Source organism: Lutjanus erythropterus, chromosome 2 (assembly GCF_056507025.1).
Source record: "Lutjanus erythropterus isolate fLutEry1 chromosome 2, fLutEry1.hap2, whole genome shotgun sequence".
Lineage (NCBI taxonomy): Eukaryota > Metazoa > Chordata > Actinopteri > Lutjaniformes > Lutjanidae > Lutjanus > Lutjanus erythropterus.
In genome coordinates this window covers 36,206,681-36,234,618 of record NC_139318.1, presented here as the reverse complement: position 1 = coordinate 36,234,618, position 27,938 = coordinate 36,206,681, and the positions used below count along the sequence as shown (strand labels likewise).

The 27,938-nt window shown below is 39.4% G+C and overlaps 1 protein-coding gene across 1 annotated transcript in view; it reads right to left on the bottom strand.

The window, feature by feature from the left end:
• The window catches only part of nav1b (neuron navigator 1b), a 111,076-nt gene extending 83,987 nt beyond the window's left edge, over positions 1-27,089 (bottom strand). Inside the window, exon 1 of the mRNA XM_084738432.1 lies at positions 26,908-27,089. The gene's annotated coding sequence lies outside the window, so the exon portion shown is untranslated. The remainder of the gene's footprint in view (positions 1-26,907) is intronic.
• Between the last annotated feature and the right edge of the window lie 849 nt (positions 27,090-27,938).

Below are 27,938 nucleotides of genomic sequence, written 5' to 3'. Positions count from 1 at the left end.
AAAACCTAGGGTGTGAACTAAAGGGGAGGCAGACATGAGGTCCTCTGAAAACATGATTTGAGAAATTTGGGGGTCTCTAAAATATTGGCAATGTAGTATTGTTTGTCATGCATTTCTTTTTTTTGTATTTTCATTCTTTAAAACCAGCATGCATACTATTCTTGCCATTGTCTTGACGTTGTCACAATACTGGAATTTCTCACTTCGACAGAATGCCTTGAAAAAGTTTTAATATTTGACACAATTTTTGATAACACAGGGACAATTTGGCTCAGTGTTGAGGGCATAAAGTTTTAGATTTTTAAGCCAAACATACTGAGGCTTTTTCTGGGGGCAGATTTGGGAGTTGCCTTTAATTAATAGGACAGCTGAAGATATGAGAGGAAAGGAGGAGAGAGAGTGGGAGAAGGACATGTGGCACAGGGCCGTAGGCGGGAGGTGAACCCACGGCAGAGTACAGAGCCTCAGTACATGTGGCAAACCATCTACCAACTGACCTACCAGGCCACCTAACAAGGCTTCAACATGACAATGGATACGGCAAATGAGACGAGTGACGAAAGGAAGACAGCGCTGTGAGTAAGTGAGAGGAGGTCGGACTATAAAGGCACAGCATTTTTGTGTGTGTGTGTGTGTGTGTGTGTGTGTGTGTGTGTGTGTGTGTGTGTGTGTGTGTGTGTGTGTGTGTGTGTGTGCGTGTGTGAGACAACTTCTACAGTGCAGCTGGTACATCAAAGCACGATAGCCCTATATTATGAACTTCACTAACTTTTTATTCAAAGATCAGGAAAAAAAATAAAATCCAAACTTTCTTAGTCCAACTCCATCTGTACACTGCAGAGCCATTACTCTGTTCTGTACTCTGCATACAGATATCATATCAGATATCATACTGTGATGTTTGGTTTTGATGCCTGTGTGGAGGATTGATTAATTGATTATTGTCCTGTCTATCCGTATAAAAACTGAGCTCCCCTTAAACCCATGATATAGTTCGCACACTGACAAAATCCACCTACCAGCACTTCTGAAGCTTAGTGCAGCACTTAGTAGAGTAAAGAATGACTGTGATTTACTGAGAGTTCTTGGTTGGGATCATACTTGAAACATGAGAGTGGTATTAAAAGGTCTATTCTCATGTAACTTTTATCAAGAAACCGCGCATTTTCTACTAACTAACATTTCCTTAAAGCCTAAACATTGAAATAGCCAACATCATAGTTTGGAGTTACCTCTTAAGTTAATTTAATACATTAATTTCCTAGCTACTGCTAATTCCAAACATCAGACTAACCCTTCTACCATAAAACGATAAGGACACTACTTAATAAAAAACAACAGACCATTTTCACAGCAGCCATTTTGAAATGAAACAGTGTAAAGACAGGTGTTACCAATGAGACTAATTTCGGTTCCATTCCATTCGGTTCAAACAGAGTCAGGGTGCTGCTATTGTGCATGTTGGCTTACTGGAAAGGCTCTGCTACACTAAATGGAACGGGACCTTTGTGGGTATCACACACTACCATGTAATATCAATATGACTGCTGCGGAAAAAGATCTTTTGTTAGTCAAAAAGTAAAATATGTTTCCCATATTATGTAGGTCTTTAAAAACACTTGGCTGCGGACATCCTTCCTTGGTGTATACTGAGCGTGATGGACAACAGGCTTTCACTTAAGATTGATACTGTAGAAAATCGTGTAAAGCAGCTGTGCATTCCAGGGCGTCTGCCTCACAGAGCGGAGGTTTCTCCCCACAGAGGTACTGACTACATGTGAATGAGTGAGTGGGAAAGAAGAAAGAGGAGAGGATGGTTTGAGGGGAAGGACCATTATACCATCACATATCAATTACAACATTAAAGTAGCCTTAAGGTCTGAGATCCAAGTTAGTCACCAGTTCAAATTCCTCAACCGGGAGATACATTGAAATGAAGAAAGTGAATAAAACTCCACATCAAATGGTGTCTAGATGACTTTTAGTTGAACTCTTGAGAGAAGTAAAGCAGCCAAAACAAGACATGAATAATAAAATTAATTAAAATGTTTAAAAAAATAATTAATTGAAACTAAAATGTCACTCAGGAAAAAACAATCTATTAATCTAAATTACATTGTACTTAAAATTAGATTAGAATCAATCAACCAGCGTAACACAAAATCAATCAAAGCATCAGCTGCATCTCAAAAGACACCATATGTTTCAACAGCTTTTCCTAATGTATTCCTGGTCCTCCAGTGAGAGACGTGCTGTGAGAGCCAGTGACAGACTGACACCACTTGGCACGTGCAGCAGGAGAACGGCTCCTTTCAGGCCGTGCCAACACCGGCTGTCCCCACCCCGGCCCCGCAGACACCACCTCTCCCTCCAAAGATAGAGTGGTGGGGGCCTCTTCAGTCCTCCAACACCATCACCTCCATCACCTCCATCACCTTCATCACCTTCATCACCTTCATCCCTTCATCCCTTCATCTAATGCTGATATCCGATAATATCCTTAAGTTTTTATTTATGTTTACAGGTCTACAGTGCTTTGGTTAAATACTGTTTGTTTGGAAAAAAAATGGTTATTACCAAGAGAAAACACACTTTATCATAACTTAGTCAATTGTTAGCAAATAGCCTACCACTTTTCCTCATAACGAATATATTAAAAGGACCAGAGTGCAGGATTTAGTCTAGAAAAAAAACACAAAAGGTCCATTGTTGGGTGGTCAGAGCTACTGAAGAATCTGCGGTTCAACATGGCAGAGCCTGTAGAACAGAACCTGCACCCTTTGTAGATATAAATGGTTCAAAAGATGATTCTTATTATGAGCGATTATGAAAACATACTTATTCAATGTCTGTCATATTCTGCCAGTAAATCCCCATAAATCTTACACACCAGACCTCAATGATTTTTACCTGAGAATTTCTCTGTAAAAACCAAGTCCTACCAGTGATTATTAAGATTTACTCCACCATCTCTTTACATTCTTGTCTTAAGTCCTAATATTATAATTCTGTTACTTTAAACTTATTGGTTGAACATCATATTCTGCATATCTCACTTTTACAAAAACTTAGATGGGCAGTCTTACTAAATCAGACCTTTTAACATTCCAACATGGCAAAAGGCTGAGTTTTGCGTCTGGTACAGATGAAACAGTTAATTGATTAGTTTCACAAACATTCAGCCTGCAGCTATTTTGAAGAATAATGTTTTTCAGAGAAAAAAATGCAAAACATTTTCTTTTTCTGTCATGTATGTAGTTGCTGCTTCTTTCATTGTTTAAATTATTGTAAATTCAGTATGGGTTTTGCACTGGGCACTGGACATAAAGATTAATCAAGAAAACAACCTGCGGATGAATCAATTTAAAAAAAAAATGTTAGTTGCGGCCCAACTGTTAGATTCAAGTTAGGGCTATGAAAGAATAAGGTTCAACAAAAGGAGAGATTAAATGCCAGTCTTGTACAATATTTTGAAGCATATAGAATAATAAGTTATCCCTTAATTATCAACTGTTCCACACTAAGAAAACAAAACTGTTTAATAAACTACAAAACAATGTAAATTAGCTTATTTTAAGTTCTTGAACAGGATTCTTCTCATGGTTCTGTCTGGAGCCATTTTTGTATTTTATTGTGTCCAAAATTATTACATTATTAATATGATGGAAAAAAAAACAAAACAGCTACTTCATCTCAGCTCTAGTGACATGACACCTTTTACATGTCTGAAAAAGTAAAAGGATGTTGCTTTTCCTTTTGTTCTTTTTTTTTTTTTGCTTTCAGACCCAAAAGTGAGCGCCTTCATAGAGAGGGTTGTATGCTGAACAGACTGTAAAGCCTCCAGGACAAAATCGTTCCATAAATAAATAAACTTGATTGTATACTTTTTAATCATCTTAAATAATGTATGCTGTAAACTAAAATCTACAACAGTCACCTTTGTGTCCCTGTGTGCCCTCATCCCATAAATATCTCTCCGCCTCATGACTTATTTATGTGGAGTGAAGCCCTGAAACAACCTGACGTGCATGACAAACACTGCTCCACACACACACTCATAGGCACACACACGTAAATAATCGGGCTACACAATTTGGTTAAAGGGCATATTGCGATTATTTTGACTGAAATTGCAATATGTGATACGATTGGTGGTTGCACCTGGCTATATTGCGATTTTATTGCGATAAATTGCGCAGCCCGAGTAAATAACACAAGCATGTGCATTCAACATAACAGGAAATGACATCTTATGGCTGAGTTTAAAGTTAACAAGAATATAAATATAACAATAACAACAGACAGTATATTGCAGTATGGACAAGCACGTAAATTCACATAAATGTCAATAACTTATTTAACTATTTTTCAAATAGAATTTGCCAGGAATGATTCATTTGAACAGGAGAATTTTGGAAAACTTGTGGTGGTATTTAATAATATTCTGTTTAGATTCCACTGAATGTCGATAAAAGCCTCAGATAAAGTAAAAAGTGTTCTCTAAATCTAAACTGACAGAGCGAAATGAGACAGGATGTGTTCGTCTTACCTGAGTAAATAAATGTCCAACATTAGTCAGTCCTCAGCACAGAGACAGTAAGACGACAGCGGTGTGGTGCGGTGCAGACTAACTTGCTCTCAAGCTACACTTAACGTTATGATGCAGCCTACAGTTAACACAATTTAGACCCACGTGCTGCTTTAAAGTAAGAGGGGGCAAATCGATGCTGGGCGACAACGAGCCAGACAGGATGATGAAGGGAAACTCCATGTCTTCTCATCCCCTGCAGCTCCACACACACACACACACACACACACACTAGTGTCACTCTCACATACACACACATTTCACCCATTATGAACGGATATATTAGTGACTCATACTTCGATCTTTCTGTGGTGACATCATGCTTTGTTTTCCCCCCAGGGCTCATGTTTCTGTGACAGTCTGAATGAGACTTTGAGCTTCTTTTCAACGTGCCATCATCAAAGCATCCAGCCTGCAGCCGTACGAGGAGCTAAAACTGCCCCAGTCTTCCAAACCTATAATCAGGCCGAGGGCCAGACTAAAGATACTCGTACAGACCAACAACATGTCGGCGTGGGATCACTTTACTCTGGTGAAGTCTCCAGTCTGCAGTGCCAAAGGGTCTGATACTGCACTCATAATTCATCAGAACAGCCTGTTTTCTAAATCCTGTAAGTCCGTTTTGGAAGAAAAATGGATGATGTCTTGAAAAGTAGCTGACCAAATCTGGAAATCATCATCAGAATTCAGTGAACCCTTTCAGGGCGTATGATGTCTTCTGTAATTACTGATTTGTTTTGTGCTAAATGTCATCTTGTGAGGTGTCACAAGATGCCACAGAAATGTCACTGTATCTGTATCTGTATCTGTATCTGCTCAATCAATAAAATGTTAATGACCTGTCTCTGTATTAAACAGAAGACTAGAAGTGGGCATGGTTTATTATTTTCTCACCTAATATTCACTTTTTATCCCCGCCAGGAGATCATGCAATCACCTCTGTGTGTGCGTGAGTAAGTGCAAGAACGGACCTGCATTTTGTCCAGAGCAAATCTCGCATAATAGTATTGATCAGCCAAAATTTTTTGTACACATTCACGACTGCATGCTGAAGGACCTCTGTGAGGCACTGCTCTTGGAAAACCTTCATGGCTCCATGTTGCCGACAGCCGTGGCCACAGACGTTACAATGCACCTAATATCTCGTGAATGCCGTGAGGGAATTCCTTCAAATTTTAAACAAATGACCACGTGGACTCAGGGATGATCCGATTAGATTTTGGTGGTCACAGTGACCTCGCTAAACTCTCAGCTCTCTATCAGTCCTCTGTTCTCTTCTGTAAAAATAGTCTCTAAGTGAAGACAGCATGTTTCTCCATTGAAATTAGTCACTTCCCATTTTGCCAAAAAAATGCACTTAATATCCCTGATTAAATTCAGTCAAAGTTGCAGGTCAATATAGTGGAAACATGACTGATCAGTGGAGACAAACAACTGTGAGGCAGTAACTCTAATAGTTTTTATTTTTAATGAAACTAAGATTTATGAATTCAACACCATACCCTTTTAACTGGGGGACACTGATCAACTGCAAACTGAAAAAAATATTTAATGAATTGAAAGATTCATTTTTGCAATGGAAATACAAACTATTTACAGTAAAGATATATTTTAAAAAAATTCTTCAATTAAAGGAAATAATCTTAAAGTGCAATGATGCGGTGTTCATATTTCTGGATGACTTAATCTTACTGCTGTTCACAATACTAAAGTATTATAAATATGTATTAATATGATAAGATTTTATGATAATGATATTCAAATTAGCTTGTAACTTCATCTAAAGAACATTTGGCCAATATATTTTGGCCAATTTTGGATCAGCACATTCCAAATTGAAATTAAGTACTTGCATAAAAATGTAAAAAGTAGTACTCTGAAAATTACTGTGTTACATTCTGGAAATATTCTTTTCCCCAAATAATAAAGAACAGTAAGAAAAACACCTGTTTCCATCACATTATTTGTGCTCCCCAGATAACAGCTTCAGGTTCAGGTGCATCCCAACTTTAAAAGAGCGAAAGTTTAGTTTCAGTTGCAGATATTTCACAGAGCTGAATGTGTCCCTGCTGTTTCAGTCTCTTTGTGCTCCAGTTCCAGCTCAGCACCAATAGATAATAGAGTTGAACGAGTGCATCATTATCTACATAATTCAATTTTCTCATGACTGTTGTACTATCTAGTTTTACAAGAGGCCTGATCTAATTTTTATATATAGCACCAAGTCCCAGATTCTTGATTTTCACTGCTTCCTCCTTTGTCCCAGCTTTTGTCCAAGAGGAATTCTGTCGGGAAAACCTGGACTGAGGTCAACTCACACACTGGAACAAAAGATGTACACAAGCGCACACAAGAATTACACAAAGACACGTTCACGTGCGCAGACGAACATGCAGCTGGACAGAAGTAAAGCACGGCTCCTCTTACATTTGGCTGAAGGCACGCTGTTAGGTGACACCAGTCCAGACTTTGTGTTTCCATTGTTTGTGACAACTAAAAAGCTACGGTTTGTGTTCAGGTTTTCCCTCCAGCAGCACTGTTTTTCAGCCGGATACTGGGACAACGAAACAGCTGGAACTTCAAAGCTACAGTATTTGGTCCATCAAGACTGTTTCTTTTCTCAGTTTTATCCAGACTGTGGTGATTTTTTTTTCCATCAGTCCAGTTAATTATGATGATGATTTGTAGACTGAACTGAACATTAACAAACTGGAGCCAGAGGCATTTGAATAATCTTGTTAATTTAACATTAAAACATGAGTGTTGCACAAAGACATTTTCAGTAGTAGTACGGCTCGAGGGATGGAAGTGTCAGTCTGTTCAACTCTTTGGTCCACAGTTATTTAAATTCAAAGGGGCTTTGTTGGCATGGGAGACCGAGTTTTACAAGTGGGAAATAAAATCCAAGGAAAAATGTGCATATATCTCAACAATATCCCATCATATCAAAAAGTATTGGATGAAATGCCATATAATGTTATACAAAATTAAAGGTCCCCAGAGGACAGAGACTGATGTCTCATACCGTGTCACTGGCAGGTCGACATTTTTGGTTTAGAGTAAATTATCTTGACCACATTGGAGAGCCGTTTCATCACTTTTTACGCAGATGTCCAGGCAGTTTTGATGGTAAATGTTGTCGATTGGAGCAATAAATTCCTCAGTATTGCTATATTGACAGAAAACTGACAGTTCTCCTGTTCTAAAATCTGTTATTTTTCCTGCACTAGTGACGCCTCGGGCTGACAGCTTGTGGTCGGTTGGTCGATTGGTTGGTCGTTACGCTCTTATCCAACCAATTCTCATTGGTCAGACAGTCACTGATGTTACTTTAGTAAGAAGACAGGCGCCTCATAATCCATTATGGCCAAGGGGGAGGGACATAAGCAGACCTGATATACTTAATTTCTGAGTGAGAGGCCATTAACTAAACATTTTCTCAGCTCCAATATAACTGACACCCTGTCAAAGTACCAGCACAAATCATTACATCGGCCCCCGGCCTGAGAGGACGGAGGAGTTGAGTGGCTGAAAAGTTTATTGAGCTCCTTCCAGTGTCAGTTCAAGTTCAGCGGTAGATAAATAACAGCGGTCCGCGACCCAACTTAACACCGGGAAGCTGTGAGTTTCGCCCTGTTTTATGTTGTTTTACTGCACTCTGTAGGTTATCCTGTTGAATCTGGCACTTGCATGTTGCTAATGCGGCTACTCTCACTGGCTGAGGCGCCGCTGAACTAACTGTGTAATATTCGGTGACAGTTAAGATAAACTTTAGGCCACATTTGAAGCCAACTAAATAACCAATGGCAGGCTCAGGGGCGCCGCCAGAAATATTGGGCCCCCTGAAAGATTATATAGATAATACAATTAAAATAATATTGATAGCCCTCAAAGGGCCCCCTGTCAGACCCGGGCCCTTAGAATCGTCCTAACTTTTCCCCCCTGGCGGCGCCCCTGGCAGGCTGGACACTGTAACTGTTTTAATAAAATAAACAATAAACCCAGATAAAAAAAAAGATAAACCCTGTCATGTTCACCTCTAGATGAATAGCACCATCATAAGATCAAAATCTGACTGAGCATGTCAGCATGCTGATGTTTGCTCACAGAGCCACTAGCATGGCCGTAGACTCTCATCATAGCTCGAGTTAATTGTTTTTGGCTTACTGTGAGTGTCACAATCAATTTGAGCAATTTGACTGAATGAAATATGGCAGCCATCTTTATTTGTATGTGATTAAAACTGCAGTCATTGACACTGACAACAGACACTGTCACTGTTACATTTGGAGTTTTGGCCACTGAAACCTCACACAGTTCGTAAACAAAAACATGCAAACAGAAAAAAGCGTTACAGTCATCACTGTTGTATCACACTAAAAAATCATAATCAGGCAACAATAAATCACCATCTATGTTGTTTAATAGAAGCTTTAATGTGTGTGCAGCTGCTTTTTGTGATCAAATTACTATCGTGTTCTTCTTCACCTGCCAGTCTGACATAATGTAATCTGATTTTCTACTTGCTGCCAGACAAACGTGGATCATTGTTTCACTACATCCTTGTGTTCTCCCTGGACAAAAATCTGTTGTTTTAGAAAAAGAGATAAAGCTGTCTGAGATAGTTCTAACACCGTCTCAGACAATAAAGTTTGTACAGCTACGTGTTCCCCGCTATAGAATTACATTTTTTGCTAATGGCATTGCTTCTGCAACATCGATAATAGTGCAAGTCTCCCTCCTCATCCATCACACAGTGTAATAAAATTACAGCACACTGCAGCAGCACTCCTCTGCAGAGACTGTGTGTGTGCTCACTTATAAAGGCATGCACTTTATGTAAAACGTATTTCTGTGCTGTCATCACCTACAAATATGTCACTTCATATATTTTTGTCACGTTTTGCTCAACATCATTAGTCAGAGATTAGCATAAACCCATTAAATACTGACATATTGTCTTTTCCATGAAAGCCTACTGTACTTTTTGTGGCGCGCGAGATTAGAGTGAGCATTTAGGCGGGTGAGTTAATCTGTTGGCCCATTACAGGGATTTATCCCTTACAAGTCACTTTAAGTGATTAACCATGGTCAGTAAAGCCATGACAACATCAACACCCTGAAATGTGTCAGCATCAGGCAGCTATGTCCTGTTTGAAAACACTAAATGTTAGAAATAACTCAAACTTAAATTATTTTAAAGGGTACACTCAAAAAAAAAAATGATCTGACATTTTACAGCCACTTCTTTCACAGTGTAAGTCTGATTTATCTTTATGAGGAACAACAAGATTTCAATAGTTAATATTTTATTGGTCTCATACTGCACTTATGACAGAACTGAATTAGTTGTTAGATTCAAACTTTATTAGGTGCGTCATGATTTAATAGTTTGAATCAGAACAGCAGAATGCAGAGCAATACCACAGAAACTGGACCTTATGTGTCACTTGTATGGATTCGTCAATTTAGACTCGGACACTTGTTGTTTTTCATTCCCACATGCTTTTAGAGACAATTTTACAGCTGATCAGCAGAGATAAAATAAAGTGCAGTCCAGCACCTGTTGCCTAGGGACCAGGTTTGGAAGCCACTGACTATATAAGAATCCATTACAGGGAATTTCTACAGGCTTCAGGTACAAACGATAAGCTCTCTGTGTTCATACTTTTAGTCTACAAGTGTCATCACTCACTTATTCTTAAAAATTGGGCCAAAACCACATTCTGAGGGGGTCAAACTCTTGGCTATTAGACTTTGTAACAGGCCAACCTCCTTCTGATTAAACATTATTATTAAATGAACACGTCGACTCTGTTGAGTTGAAGTATTACAGAGCTGACAAAACGTCACTTGTAGTGAGCAGCCATGTTATTTTTTAAACTAGCTACAACTGTAAAAGGCCAACATTTTCATTAAAAAAATTTTTTATAATGGCACATTTTTATAACTAAACTATCAGCAGGTATTGTTAGTTTTAGATTTTGAAGGATTTTAACACATTTTTAAAAGTTTGGCAAAGGGCAAGTTTTTTTAGAGGACATGACTTTTATTTTGGCGCAAACACTGAATCAGTTACCAGCAAACTGTACATGACTATTTATAATTATTCAGGACAGTTGTTTTGAGGACTTCTGTCAAATGGGTTCAAGCTAATAAAGACATGAGTGACCTGATTTTCTTCCTAAAAATACACAAGCCTAGAGAAACTTTATAGCTTATTTAAAATAAAATGTAATAACACACCAGATAGCAGAGGAAAAATGGCCATTTAAAACTATCAGTGTCTGTAGCTTTAAATCCAAACAGGGTCAGTGAGGCCTTTTCATATATAATGTCCCAGGTTACACTGCTGCTCTCACATAAATTATTTCTTTTAACCTGAAAAAAGTAGAAATCGCCCCAGAAGGATCAGAAAATGGATCATAAGCAGCGCAGGATGTTGTATTGTAGAATCCGTGATGCTCTGAAACAACCTGCCTCTGCAGTTATATGCTGCTGTTATGCAACTGGCACAGTTCTCTGAGGTGAACTGTAGCTCATGTAGGAACAGGAAGGCGGTCTAACACAGCATACTGCAGCGCCGTGATGATGAGTCAAAGTGTGGGCAGTTGTCTGAGGCGGACCATCAGTCCTGCGAACTGGGTCATTAGAACATGTAGGAGAAGAGAAGTGCATCAGAAATATGCTGGAAACTCTCCAAACTGTGCAGCAACAACACCTAAAATAGTTCAAGTGATTCAGTTCATGCATAAGCAAATAAAACACGTTTTTTCCACTTTCATCCTCGAGGCGCACAAGAAAAGACTGCAGTCCATAAAAATGTGTGCAGCTTTCTCTTTCTCTGTGTCTAGATCCTATTGAAAATATAACAGTGGTGACATATGGTGTGACCTGAAATTACACAAACACTGTGAGTCAGGAGCTCAATTCCAGACATAAAATGACAAAGTCACAGGCGTATCTTGATTTATTGCAAATAGAGCTGCAATGATTAGTCAATTAATCAATTACTTGATTAAAAGAATTAAAAAAATTACCTGCCAATGATCTTGTTAATTGATTGATTGTTTCAATCATTTTTCAAGCAAAACTGTCAAATATTTAGTGGTTTCAGCTGCTTAAATGTAAGGATTTACTGGTTTTCTTTGTGATTTATGATAGTAAATGACGAATCTTTGGGTTTTGGACTGTTTGTAATAATCAAAATAATCAGTTGCAGCTCTAATTGCAAATTTATTGGTTTTGTCCGCAAAGGCCTGACAATAAGTGATTTAATATCAGTTTTCAAAGCAACATCAGACAGATAACCACAAAAGTTGGTGCCTAAACTGCCAATAATACATGTTATTATTGATTTTTAGACTATAATTTTGGCTGGTATGTTAGGCCTCGTTGACTCAGTTTAGCCCAGCTGATTATCAGAGTAACACAGTTTTAAAAAATTCACATACATTTCATCATTTTCACTTTAAATTTTTAAGCATTTTTAACACTTCCATTGTTTTCCAATATTTTTTGTTACTCTCACTCTTGAGGCCACTTTCTTTAAATGACAAATGTCAATTTTGTGTTGTGAATGATGAATGAATATGTGGAAAATTAAAAAAAACATGGCTCTGCTACCATCAAATCATGACTATTTTGATTAAAATTGGGTTTAAATGTATTAATCAGTTGATAATTTATCATTCCATTTTTTAATTTCACATCCTTTTTAGCTTTTTAGCCCTGCTTAATACGAATGCATTTTCAGCAACTTCATTTTCATCAAAATGATGCATTTCAGCCGTGTTTCTCTGAAACAATGAGGGAAACGGTGCTGAAACATTTCTTTCGGCTGAGTCTTATCCTTATTTGCAAGCGCTGAAGACTTCATTTGCTATTTTGTGATTTCTGGGTCAGCAGCCTCACGCCCTAAAGACATCTGGGTTATCGTGCCAGTTCTGTTGTGTGAGTGGCAGGTTTTCTTCCAGCAGCAAAGACACAGCATGTCGTTACTACGTGCCCACACACACACACACACACACACACACACACACACACACACACACACACACACACACACCACCTGTATGTGCAAACACCGTGCACGCTCATCTACAGTGTCAGAGTCAGAATGACAGAAGTCTTTCCGTCAGTTGCCACAGTCAAAGTCACAGTTTATATGACCTATTGAGCATCTGCTCTTCTCATTGCTGAAAGCTGTCACCACTCTCGGCTTGTTTCACCAGCCAGCAGAGTAAACAGCACAGAGCTTCTCTTTTTTTTTTTTATCCAGCACTTTGGGTAAAAACTGGAAAATGGTTATTTTTGCCAGGGCGCTACAGGGTAATAATACTGCACAGACAAAAATGGAGGTTTCCACTCATATCAAAGACAGTTGACTACTATTGACACACCTTTAGCCAGAAGGAGAGGAACTAATTAGTGAAAACTGCTTAAATGGTTGGAGTGGAAACCTGCGTACATATGGCTCTCAGTGGCACCACTGAGCTCGCTCTTTAACACTGCACAACCAGAAATGACCAACTGAATGTTCCCCCTCCATCTGTCGGTGTTATCTACATCAGGCTAAATGCACACTTCCTCTTAGGAAGCACAGGAAACCTAGTTGAGTTATTTAAAGTCGGTATTTATTTAAAGTGAAATGCCACACAAAGTGTCTCAGTACATTTTAAAGGAAACCGGAGCAGGGACCTGTTAACTCCTGATGACCTTACCAAGTGTCCAAATCTGATTCTGCTCAAATGAAATGCAGCTCTTCATTGCTGAACCTCTTTTATTTGATGCGACTCATAATGCAGTTTGAACTGCAGCACTGTGGATTAAATGTCCTACAGTAAACAAACAAAGCAGAAAAATATTTGGGGAAAAAAACAGTCTTTTGTGGTCAATGTAGACCTGAGCAACAAAACAACACTGATATCTAGACACAACATCAAATGCAATAAGAAAATGTTCAATAGTTTAATTTGAATCCGCTGCTCTACGCCAATGTCTACTAAACTTGGATCTAAACAAGCTTTTGACTGTGTTATAAAGTTAAATAGCATGTTATGTATGTGTCATACCCTATAAATAAGAATAAAGCATCAAGTCAGTAATTGAGTGGGCGAAGATCTAAGTTTGGATAAGAACCGCATGTCATTATGTTGTGATTTCAATCTACAAATAAACCTTCATTCAACATTTTCTCTGCCTTCTGCACTTGTGAGTACATAGAGCTTTCACAGTAAAGTTGCATTTAATTTAATCAAACGCGGGTCAAGACTGAGATCAATTTCATACTAACTAGGTTTGGAACTTGGAACATGGTCAAACAGCCACTCCAATTAATAAAATGCTGTCACTTGTCATTACTGTGGCCTAAACTACAAAAAAAAAACCCCTTGGTTGTAAATAAACTGGACTTGTTCACTGGCGTTCACATGACACAAACCAAAATGAAATGGTTGTCATATAATTCTGTCACTGTGAGGCTTTCATCTACTGCATCATCGGCGGTGCTGTCCACATCTGGATTTTAGACTTTGCGCTCATTTCCTGGAAACTGGTGAGACTGTTTAACTAAAAACACAGTCAGCTGTTCAGACGCATACCAACAGCAGAGGACCTCCACCACGGCCGCCAGATGTTGAACTTCACACAGTCAGCAAGGCGTAAATCTCTGACATAATATATTATAGTGTCCATATTTTCTGAAAGGACCCAAATACACCCACTGTCTCCTCGATTATCTGTACAGTGTCACTACCAAGAGCCTCCTGTGTTCCTCCACCAGTGTCTGGTTTTAACTCAGTCTCTGTTCACTGGGGGGCAAACTGCACTCAAATGTCAGTTCTCCAGGGAGACACCATGGCTGCAACATGTCACTCAACATCTGACAAGATGTTCACAGTGACATTAATTGTAACCTGAAGACTTAACACTGAAGAACTGCAGTTTATTCTGAAGTTCAAGTCGAATTCTTTATATATTTGTATCTGACTACACTTCAAAAAGCAAGTACTAATCATTGTATATTTACTGAAGAAGCCTAAAAATAAAAACCCCAATTCCAGACCAGTTGTGACACTGTGTAAACTGAATACAGTACTAAGACAAGATATTTACTGTTCAAACTGGCAACTGATTTTTGCAAATACACACTAATTCTGAATTTGATGCATGCAACAAATTTCAAAAAAGTTGGGAAAGGGTCACGTTTATCAGTGTGAAACATCACCTTTTCTTTTAACAACACTCAGTTAGTGTGAAGGGAACTGAAGACACTAATTGTAGAAACTTTGAAAGTGAAATACTTTTACATTCTCGCTTGATATTCAACTTAAGGAGCTCAACAGCTCGGGGTCTTGGGGTCGTAATGCACCATACATTTTCAATGGCAGGCAGGTCTGGACTGCAGGCGGGTCAGTTTAGTACCTGCACTCTTCAGCTACACGCTGCCACGCTGTTGTAACAGATACAGAATGTGTCTTGGCATTGTCTTGCTGAAATAAGCAGGGACGTCTCTGAAAAAGACGTCTGGATGGCAGCATATGTTGCTCCAAAACCTGTACGTACATCTCAGCATTAATGTGACAGTCACCTATGACACCATGGGCACTAACACACCCCCATACCATCACAGATGTTGGGGTTTGAACTCTCTGGATGGTCTTTTTGCTCTTCAGCACAGAGGACACAACGTCCATGATTTCCATAAACAATCTGACATTTGGACTCATCGGGGCCACAGCACAGTGTCCCAACTTTTTTGGAATCGGGCTTGTATTTTAAAGACAGGACACCTTACACCACACTTCATCTGTATTTAAATTAGTGTACTTGCTTTTGCAACAGACTGATGGACCAGAAACAAACTGCAGTGTAAAGATCACCCCTGACATTTCCACCAAACACCATTCATGTTTGACGTCCCTGCCTCTGACAGCCATCACAGCCTTTGCATCAAAACAAAGATGAAGCCAAACCTCTGCACAGTACAGGAGGAGCGGTCTTCTCCTCATGTCACATCTTGTTTTTGATCTGTGACAAAACTCTTGTCCTGAACACTCGATACTGCATCGCAGCTTTATATGGAACGCATAAAATATGTATCAGGTTTTCCAAGGCCAGCACACATGTCATTTTGGGTTAGTCTAGGTGGAACATGTCTGCCACTGGAGCGTGTCTGCGGACAAAACTTTCCAAACCAGACAAACCACACACAGACACACACACAGACACACACACACACACACACACACACACACACACACACACACACACACACACACACACACACACACACAGAGTTGGATTCAAGACACACTGAGACGTGGCATTTACGAGGAAACAAAAATCGCCCTTTGAACACGATGCTCCGCAGTATTTGTTTTCCCATCCCATCATAACATCTCTGCGCATGCTTGTGCTGTAATATTATAATCATCATAATTATTTTGATGATATGTGTAATTTGAAATGATCTATGGATTTAGTGCGCAGCAGCCCAATATGACCACAACGCAATGATGAGAAGGAAGCTGCAGAGCATCTGCTTTACGTATGCAGAGCTCCGGAGAGTGTCTTGGACATGATGAAGGCTGTTGAGAAGAGAGAAAATTATGCCCTCAGCAGCGTTTCTCACCACCATAATAGATGTTGTCGTACCACAGGACACTATTTCTGTGTTGTCGTTCTATAATTCAGAGTGACACCGAAGTTAGTTAAGTTCAAAAGTGCAGTAAGTTGCACATATGATAGATCTTTTTTTATTGACAATGACATCACCCACCATTAGTGGTACTCCCAGAGCCATGCATGGACTCCCTGAGCAGAATTGAATTACTGTATGGTCTGTATTGTGTGCATCAGTGCATGCTATGTCTGGGTATAGAACTCCAATACTTTTTGGTACCAACTGAAATCTGTTGAGTTGTAGCAAAGTACCTTCCAAAAACATGTATCTAAAGTAGTGAAAGACCGTTTAATCGGTCAGCTGATATAGACCTCGCTCTCATGCATCCTGCTGTAAACATTTGCATGAATTCTTTCATCCTAATGACAGCAAATCTAATCTAAAACTGTTATATTGTACAGAATAATGCAGCTGAATTAAACATGACTATTCCCTGTTCTGAAGAACTGAGGAATTTTGGTCGTATTAATCCAAATCTGAAATTAAATGCTTTGTCAGATTCTTTCTTTACTGATTCGCTATGTCATATTCCTGTGGAATATCTGCATGATGGATTGGCACAACATTTCAACATGGTTCCCGGAGGATGAATGCTAATGACTCTGGTGATCCACTCTCATGCTCAATACTTTTATTTATGACTATAAATACCCATCAAACTAATGGCACTCCCATCAGCCACTGCTGTACTTTTAGTATTGTTTAGCAGATGCTCCCTGACTAAGATGGTGGACATATACCTGCTCAACATCAGCATGTTAGCATTGTCATTGTAAGCATGCTAGCGGCCTGGTGTACATTAGCATTTAGCACCTGTAATTAGACACCGCCGCGCTTATTTACAGCCTGACAGAGCTGCTTGTGTTGTTTAAACAATTACTGATATAATCATATTTTTGTCTGTTATTTTATACATGGCAGCTGCTTAGTGTTTTGATATTTTCTTTTGGAGTGGCTTAGTCTCTCTCTTTTTAAGTGTAAAGCTGCAGTAATTAGAGGTGGGTGGAATGACACAGAAATATCAATACTACAAATACTAAGTACTTGTTTTGAAGATCAAGTCTAGTGTCAAAAGGACTGATTCAAAGACGTCAGTTTCAGTTTCTCTATTCTATGTTTTATGCATTTATATTTAATCAAAGAGCAGAACTGTCTGTGCAAACAATGCTCCATTTTCGTGAACACTGCTGTTTTGTGTCATTGTGTGCATTCAAGCCACACATGCGTCACGCACGCAGCGCGCACGCAATCTAACTAGTTTAATCCGACACATAATTGTCGTGATGGCTGAATGAAAGAGGAGCGTCGTTTGGAGCTATTAACTGCGATGTGTGTGGGAGGGCTGTTCGCTACTGTGGCAGCACCACAAATCTGATCAAACACTTAAAAGAAAAAAAAAGGAACTTGGAGCTGCAACAGAAAAGAACGAAGGAGGAGTGAAATGCCTCAGCACTCAGACCATCGACACAGACACGGGGTCAGAGAGGCTCAGGCAAGAAATATCCAGGTTTATAGAAATGAAATGAATATTTTAGTCAAATCGGACATGTTAAAATTTAAAACTGTAATTGGTCATCATTAGCTGTTACCTCAGCAGACTATATTAAGACATTCACATAAAATATTCAGCCCATTGAAGCCAAATTAATTATTTTATTGGAACTAAAAAAAACTAACATACCTCAAACCTGAAATATGAAAATGAAGAAAATAACCTTTTATGTAAATGATTGCTAATCTGCAAATCATTCAGTGATCATGAAATGTATTCAGATTTGAATTCACCTCATAAATCATGACACACAGCTCTCCCTACATGAAAGTATATAGCTTTTTTTAGTAATAAAAAGTATGTGGATAATCTGTGTTTCTGAGCCTGAATTACTTGGTATTGCATCAAAACCAAATTTTGTGTTATCACCCACCCTGAGCGGTAATTATGTTTTTTTGCCACTTGGGGGCAGTGGAGCAAGTTGTAATGGGAAACATGTTGACAAACAACTGCTAAATTACACATTTTGCTGTGCCATCCAGTAAAATTAAATCCAATATTCACACTCCACCAACCTCTGATGGAAATATCATGACCTTTATATATAGGCTACATCGGCTATTGAATGTTCAAATGTTATCAGCCAATCAATAGATTGTCACTATTTTTTTTTGGGCTGGTGAGTGAAGAAAATCTATAAGCCACTTGTGTATTTTACCAGCATTTAGATGGTGGCTGATGCTAATTTTGTGCCTTGCTGTTGTGTCTGAAAACGACGGTGAAAGTGCACTAAAACATTTTCAGCCTGGAAAATAAAGCAGTAAGCTGAAAGACGCCAAAAAACTCAACAGAGCTGACAAGAGCTGCAGATTCGGGTCATAATTCTCTGCGGGTTCATCAATACAACCAAACTATGAGACACTGAATCAATGTAAAAATATTGATTAGCACTTTAAATAAAGAGGTGCTGCAGAAAGACGGGCTTATTTTCACCCACAGCAGCATATTTAAAAAAGTATTGCTTTGTTATTGGTACAGAAACTCAGGTATTGTATTGAAAATGTCAAATGATACCCACTCATAGTACATGCATAAGTTATCATACAATATATTTCTGTATTTACTGATGTGCTTAACCAAACATAAAAAAAAAAAATCATCCTTATATTTCAAAGAAACTGCTTCCGGCTCTGTGGGAACAGCTCATGTTGATTCACTCTTTGATGAAAACATCAAACAGCAAATGCATGAATGAATCAGTGAAAACTAAGGAGATGAGTGGTGTGAAGTGTGAGCCTGGTGCAGTGGTAGCTTGTAGCACACACTGGCATGAGTCAGCAGTACGTCTCAGACAATTACTGAGCACATGACTCTGCTGCTGTCCCGGGCAGGACGATAAAAGTCCTGCACGGGACCACAAAGTCTTTGCAGAAATTAGCCCAGCAGCCTGACTGTGTCCTGCTTCCCTCGGGCCTCTCATTCTGCCTGCAGTCACGCACATGATAGGAATATCTCAGCCAGACACGAGGTACTATAACGTTAAAGGACTGTGACTGCCAGCTGCTCACATGCTACAAACAAAAACTACAGTGTGACACAGTTTGTAGTGGTGCACTTGTTTATCCACAACAAGGTCACTGGGCTGAATGGAAATTTCAGATCAATAAAATGATTTTAAATCCAGTTTAACTACAAAAAAATCAAACTGTGCAGCTGGCACGCCTGTCACAAGTCAAGTTGTAGTATAATGCGTTGTGTACTCTTTATGCATGACTTCAGAACAATATGTTAATTTATGGATCATATTTTATGCAACCCATAGTGCCTTTAGTATTTCCATCATCATGATTTCTGATTTCTGAGTTAATGACGTTCATGTCTTACTTGTAAATAAGTCTACAGTTAAAGGAACAGTTCAAAAATCCTGATCAGTGACAGCAGTGCACATGTAATCTATTGAATTCCAAGTGTTGCAATTATGATTAACTCATCATGACTTCATCATGTCTGCGAGTCTTCAAATAAAGTCAGCCCCTCTGTGTATTCAGGCATTATGTATATGGAAAAACACAAATGCACCATTAGATCATAAGTGTGATTTCACAATGATGCCACCACTCACAGTGTGTTATTAATCACTGTTAAAAGACTGACAGGCCACCATTTTATTTGAAGGGCTACAAACATGATGAAGAATGAAGTAATGCTTAGTTAAATATCTCAACTCCAAATCGATGTTTTAGTGTTTTTATCACATCTGTGTTGCACTATATGTCACCTATACACCAGCATCTGGTTCAACACATAAAAGTTGTTTTGTAGATACTCTCAGGTATTTTAATGATATTTCTGAGTTTGTATTTTCCTTAAAAATAATTCAAATATGTTGATGACTCATCCTGCACTCGGGGGCGTACATTAAAACCGCGCCCAATGAAATGCTTTTTCGCTTATGATGCCACTGGAACATAGAAGGAGAATATATTTATTCATTGTAGCAAACAGACTGGAGTGTTTCTGGGGGGCGAGTTTGATTCAAGTCAAAACTTGATCATATTTAAGGGAGAAAATATTTTCTGGTTCCCCTCTAATGTCCTCGGCCTACTTAGCTTCAACTCTCTGTGATTTCTTCTGTGAGTTTTCTGAGGGACAGATAGCTTTAGCTTTCTTGCTGCTAAGGCAGTAATTGTAAAGTAGTAACTGTAACTGTTAGCTGCTAGCTGCCATTAGCGGGAAACAGAACCGGACTCAGCAGCCTCCTACTGAACATGACCAGTCACCAGAACAAAGACAGTGGGTGAAACTGACAGGAAAACAGTCCTGATGTGGTTTACGGAGTTTCCTGGCGGAAATAAAGCTTTACTTGTTGCTAAAAGTAAGTTGGTTAGCTGTGAGCCACAGGATGCTGGAAGCAAAACAAGGTAAGAAAACCTCCTCAGTACTGTAACCTGTCCCCTGTTGATCTAAAGGTTGTTTTGGTCGCGGTTTGGCTGTGTTCACTGAGAGCTCTTAGTCTGCAAACAGTCATATGACCACTCTCCTACATCCATGGGCCACTTCAGCTGCCGGATGGAGAGCTTAATGCACAATGCTACTGGCTGCTGTAAAGTAATATCAACCCAATAAGGCCTATCACAATAATATTGGCAAGCAGTAAAAGCTAAACTTTTGTTTTTAACAGAACATAATGCAAATTGTTTTTATTTTCTAGATTTATAGGCAACATTCTGTGTATATTAGATCCCTTTTCTTGATATATACATATGTTTTGCTCTATTTGTGTGTCTTTTCCTAAATGTATTTATAATTATTAAAAATACAGATGAAAGTTTCAGTGCCCTGATATCATTCTGGACATATCTTTATCACATAAGGTTTGAGGGATCATTGCAAAAAAGAAAATGTCTGTTTCTGTATTCTGTAAATTATATCGTGTATAAAGAATATCGACTGATATATTGAGATCAGAATTTTTTTACTGCCCACTGTCAGTATCGACATTGGCCCCAAAAATCCAGTATCAGTCGGGCCCTATCGGAAACACCAGTCAATATCTGCAACAAACCCATCCCTAGCTGCCTGTTTTGCAGGAAACAAATACGCTATAAGCACTCTGCAAGCTGTTTCATGGGAACTCAGTAAACATGATTACAAAACTTGGAATTCAATAGAATACATGTGCACTGCTGTGACTGGTCAAGTTTTTGCATAATCCCTTTAACTGCAGACTTACATATGAAGAAGACATAAACATTAATAATTTAGAAATCATGATGATTGAAATACCGTAGTTGTTGCATTAATAAATGCCTTGTTCTTGAGTTAAATCATGCAGGAGTACATTCATTTCATGAAGTACTACATAAATGCAAATGCAAACGCTTTTTCCATGCATGAAGTCATTCAGAATTCTTGAAGCTTACTATAAAGTGTTACCACGTTATGTACCAAAGAAACTCAAACTTACCTAAAATGAGGTTGACAAAACTTGATGACGCAATAACAAGTGCAAAGGAAGCTGGGATCACTTGGTGATGAGAGTGTCAAGCTGAGGGATGAGCATCATCGTCAGGTGTCCATCAGTCCATCCCTCTCATGATCTCACTGTGCAGAGCAGCTGCTGTGAGCCCTGTGCTGGTACACTTCACTGTCCGATATGCAGATTCCCAGATGGGACAGCAAACGGCAGCCTAGAGCTCAGGCAGCACAGAGGACCGAAGCACTCCAGCCTCCGTCCGTCCGATGTCTGGATCAAAGTGGGACTGCTCCCTTCCTGCTTGCATAACAATACTCTAGACAGATTCTCTGCTGCAGTTGGTGCCTGTGGATCAGACTACTTAGCCGGCAGGAGCGCTCTCTCTCTGACTTGCAAATGGATCTGGCTCTGTTCCAGTCCCAGTGTCTCTGAACAAAAGTGCTGAGCTAAAACTGGGCCATCTACCTGGTGAAACACTCATAAAACTGCCCAATAATCTGCAATATCTTGTCTCCCTCACCTTCTATCTGTCATCGTGCAGCTTGGCGGGTTGCGTATGCATCTTTTCCGCCTGGCGCTCAATGTCCTGAGTCACAGCCAGAGCCAGTGAACTGGACTGATTTGAATTGTCACTGCATGTTTGTATCTGGCCGCCTGCAGGGCACCAGCTCCCTCAGTGGGAATCTGGGCCAAAGGAAGCCGACTCCGAGGTGTCAGCTCAGGAAAAAAGGAATGACAGGAGCGATGACATGGTGACAGCATGGGCTCTCACACAATTTTTCTCATAAAATCTTTGAGGTGGGGATTACAAACTGTGACTAAGACTAACCCCCGCTGTGTTGCGAGGCCAAATATTGCAAAAGTGACTCAGCCAATCAACTCACAGGGCTGCAAAATATGCACAGGCCAAGGACATGTGGTGGATCGTGACCAAATTTAGCGTATGCCGAGAGCAATGAAACAACACGCATACTGGTGTGAAGATACAAGGCAACGGGTGGTGTTGTGATGGTGGGTTATGTTGTATTCCCTCTTGCATGCTGGAGCAAATTGCCCGACCTTGAAGTCAAATTGCTCTGTAGGATGACTAAAGTTCGTGAGGGGAGATTATAGACTGAGGCAGTTTGGAAATTGGAGCCCTCCATCGTCTGTGTTGAGTCACAGACAGAAGATAAGTGAGGATTACAGTCAAAGACGGGCACTGCCTGGACACAGAAATATTCAGAAATGTGAAATTAATCCGCACACACACAGAAATACACATTTAGGTCACTTCTGGGGACATTTCATAGACTTGCATTCATTTCCTGGATACTTAATCGAACCCCAACCATAGCCACGATTTCTAACTTTGACCCTAACCCTAACCTTAACCAATTACCCAAAATATTTGCCTTTTTCCATTTGGGGACATGGCTTTTGTCCCCAGTAGAGGGTAATGCGATGATCTCACTTTCCCAGCGGGAAACGCCCCCTCAGTTGAACTGAGAGCCAAAACATCCTGAAACATGGGAAACCACGAAATATGGAGTAAAACAAACAATTATCTGCTGAAATTAAAGGCAGCTGGACTCAACAGTGATTCTTACGACTGACCAAAGACACAGTGGTTCATGGCCACTGACACAAAAGTCTGAGTACTTGGTCGTACTTCAAGGTGTGATTTGACATGTTTGTAGTGGTTGTATTATCTTGCGTTTTGTTCCTTAAAAGCCTAACCAGGGACAAGGACTGCGAATTGGCTACAGCCAGAAGTCCTATATGCACATTGCATCAGTTGCATTTTTTTACTTTAATGTGATAATGCTGTCCCTGTCAAATAAATACATAAAATCATTTGAAATAATTTTATTTTATTACATTACTGCAGAGACATGACTGCATGCAGCAGTGATGATGTTTGCAGTAACATCTGGAGCATTTGCAGAACAAAAGGCTGAGTTAAATATAATTAAATGAATGAAAGGTGCTAAATATTTGACTGATGAGTAACGTTAGTCAATATAGTATATAACTTAAAGTTCCCATGAAGTCAAAATTGATGTCTGAGTGTTTATCACATATGTCAGCTATACACCAGTATCAGGCCCACCACTCATCCCGCACTCTCTCACTTATGACACAACAGAGCATGAAACTGGATCATATTTTACTGAGAAAACGGTTTCTAGTTTCCTTCTGATGTCCTCCGGCTGCTCAGCTTCAACTCTTGGATATTTAATTACAAGGCTTTCCTGATGAACTGAAGGCTTTAGCTTAGTTGTTGCTAAAGTAGCTAACTGTAACTGTTACCAGTCAGCAGCCATTAGCTGGCAACATAACTGGGCTCAGTATCCTCCCAGTAGAGAAAAAATGTGGGTCACTGTTTCAGAAACACCAAGACGACATCCTAAAAAGTCCTCAACAACCCAAAGATATTCAGTTTACTGTCACAGAGGATAATACAAATAAGAAAATATTAACATTTAAGAAGCTGGAAACAGAGAATTCAGACATTCTCAAAAAGTAACTGATAATCAAAATAGTTGCCGATTAATTTAATAGTTGACAACTAATCGATTGATCAACTAATCTTTGCAGCTCCAGACAAGTCAACTGATCGTTAGTCTGAAATATGTCCCTGAAAGTAGCCTAAGTCAAACCCACATGTTGTCCATACAGTACGCTGTCTGACCTTGAGAGATACAAACTGCTATCTTTGTTATTAAATCTCTCACACGGCGCTGAAGATAATTGGAGCCTAATTAAAGGTACAGAGATAAAGAATCAGCAGGTACAAACAGCCAGAGTGGATTGAACTGATAGCAAAGTCCTTCGTCCCTCACCCTCCTCACCCTCCTCTCGCAGCTTATTAATTGTGCACTTCACACTCCGATGCGTGTCTGTTCTGCTTCAGTTAATAAACCTTGTCACCTTTTGCATCAGCAGCAGCTTACAGCGAGTAGTACACACCAAAAAAACAGCGAGAGACAGGCAGAGAGACAGAGAGGAATCAGGGTGTGTCTCAGCACGTCTCCGACATAATCTCTGCCTATATGTGACCTCTACTGACTAATTTATGAAACTGCATCTCCTCACCTCTCATTATGGCCTCATAGCGTGCACACTGCAGAGCTGAAGTCAGCAGAGAGCGAACGTCAAACTGCTGCTTGTCGGATCAGACAGAGAGGGTCGTCCAGCTCAGAGTCCCCCTGCCCTAATCATAATTATCTAATTTCCCCCAAAACGCATCTAATTATCTCTATTAGGGTTATATTTTCACATCCTAATCCATCTAAATGACATTATATGAATTAGTCCAAACATTTTTGGCGACTAGTGTCAGAACAGCTTGTTTTTGTTCTCTCACACAGACTTGGACAAGAGCTTTATTGCTAAAAAAGTTAAATTTAGACAGATTAGTAACTTGATTACTGACGTCCCTGAACACTGTGGAGAAAAAGGCATTTAGTTTAATGAGCAGGATTTAGGTCACTGTTGACCACATAATATAATACTCAAATAATAAGTCAGCAAAGTAGGGCTGCAACGAACAATTATTTGTCTTTGTGGATTAATCTGTTGATTATTTTCTCAAATTAAAGATATGATGCAATATTTCTGCATTAAAGTGTCTAAAAATGCTGTAAATGTTATATACTTTGTTGAGCTGGGTGCTTTCATTATCCCAAGTGTTTCCAGTAACCTTCAAATGCAGAGAAATCTGTAATTTATTCAGTGTAATTGCACATTTCCTGTTGGCCATTGCTAGCTAGTTGCAAATTGCTACAACATCCAGGAAAACACGGGATAGATTTTGTTTTTTTTCGCATTTTTATTCTCTATTTTTCTATTTATGCTATTTTAACCAACAATACTTGCCTTAATATTTATTTATATTTTTTGTACTGTGTTTGTTGTTATGCACCAACGTGCCACAGCAAACTCCTGTAAGCAACTGATTCTGAAAGTGAGGACGAAGTCTTATGAATGTGCCTAGTGTGAAAAACATCTGAATATTACCTCAATAAAGATTATTTCTGCCTAAGTCATGACAGACAGATTTTCATGAGTTAAGCTGGTTGTTTAAAAGTGAAAACAACAACTCCCATAATCCCACGCTACTTAATGACATCAAACTTAGACCCTGAGCATCAGAACTTACACACTGTGCTTTCAATTGATCTGTCCATAAAAAGGACAGAAAAAAGTAAAAACTGCCCCATTACAAGTAGAATCTGATATATTTAAAATATATTTAATAACTCAATTTCTATAAAATTCTGTCATCAAAATCTGTATTTACTAGAAGTGTCACAATTTCAATGTTAAATATGATTAAAATGAGCTTTCAGTTTCAATAATTGAGGCAGAATCTGTAAAATGGCACAGCATAGGTTACTGGCTGCTGCATCAGACTTGACACCATCGACTGTAGAGGAATTTGAAAATGTAAATGACGTGTCAGGACATAAAATCAATGATCTGTTGATCTTCATAAACCAAGACTTGATAGTCTAACAATGGTAAAACTGTCGGTGTAAAAAAAAAATGTTTAAATCGAATTGTGACATTTCATATCAAATTGTGGATTTGTAGACTCTTGACATCCCAAATATTTAATGTGAAATTGTTGATCTGTTCTTTAAATCCAACATGTTTGTCTGTCCTTGGAGGGGGATCCCTTCTCTCTCGCTCTCCCCGACGTTTATTTAAATTTTTTCCCTGTTGAAGGGTTGAGGGGTTTTTTTTTAGGGGTAGTTTTCTCTTCCCCAACCACAGGTCTGAAGGACAGACGGTTGATTCTTGTTTTCTTCAAACGTAAGTGCAAAAACCCAAATATATGTAGTTAAATACCAAGAAAACTAGAAAATGTTCACATTTGAGAAGGTGGAATGTTGAGCTTTTTTCTTAAAAAAAAAAGACAAATGATTAATGATCAAAAATTCTGAATCTTGAATCTACTAATTGACTAATTGTTTCAGCTCTGCAGACAAGTTAAACCAAAATATGCACTTGCAAAATAAGGCTGTAAGAGATTATTCCGTCAGAAATAGACACACAGCATGGAAATCAGCCACAGTGGATTTAACACTAAACACCGTCGTGCATGCAGCCTAACACACACTAACACACTGATGGTTAGTTGCTATGCAAACACATTCTCAGCATGAAGTCAAACTCACCTCCTCCAGCTCTTCCTCCTCACCTGACAACTTGGCAAAGCTTCTGTGGAAAATGCTGCCAAAGGAAAGACCACCACTAGGGGAGGAGTGCTGGCTTCATGTCAGGTCAAATGCCAGAAAGAGACTGAGCTGAATTCCTCCATGAGACTCCAATGAGCAATCATCACTCCTCCTCCGTACGTACACTGATGGATGGACCACAGCCCAGCCCCGTCCCTCCGTCCCTGCCTGCCTCTTATCTTAGCTTTGCCTCTTATCCTCTCCTCTTCCTCTGGATTAAATCCATTGAGTCTCTGTCACTCCACTCCTCTCCTCCTCTCTTTTCCCTCTCTGTCATGAGCATAATCACATGTGCACATACTACACAACTAGCCCGGGCGGATGTCCACAGAGCAGAAACAGAGGGCTAGTGTTGGCCAATCGCCGGCTATAAATAGGCTTCTTGAGTTCATCATTGTCTCTTCCTATGATGGTGAAGAGCCCAGAGGGCTCGGAGAGAGGGAGGAAGGCGCACCAAGCAGCATCACTCTCTGCTGGCTTTTACTCCCCTCCTTTATCGACTACTGCCTCCCTATCAGTTTCACCTTTCCTGATTCTCCTCTTCTGTAGGGAGATATGTGAGCCATGCCGGAAGCGTTAACATTTATGTCTTTCTTTACTGAATGATGAAGCAAAATGAGAAATAAATGCTCCAGAGTGCACACAGCTGTACTTGGTAGTTTTATTTTGACTAACAGCAGGATGAATTTATAGTTACACTGACCATACAACCATCTATCATAACGTTAAGGTCACGTCATGTGTGATGTGGTCTAATAAAGCGTGCATAAAGCGTACCTGCACAAATGTTGAATGTCAAAGTGGACAAGATCGCCAGTGAAATGCCAACAATGCTCTTAAGATAGATTATACAAGTAGTATTAGGTGTATACTTTGTCAGTGCACATGCGCTCATAAATTCATGAATGAATTTATGAGCTTTCATGAATGAACACTTCCTGACATACGGGGCAGGAAGCATAACCTTATAT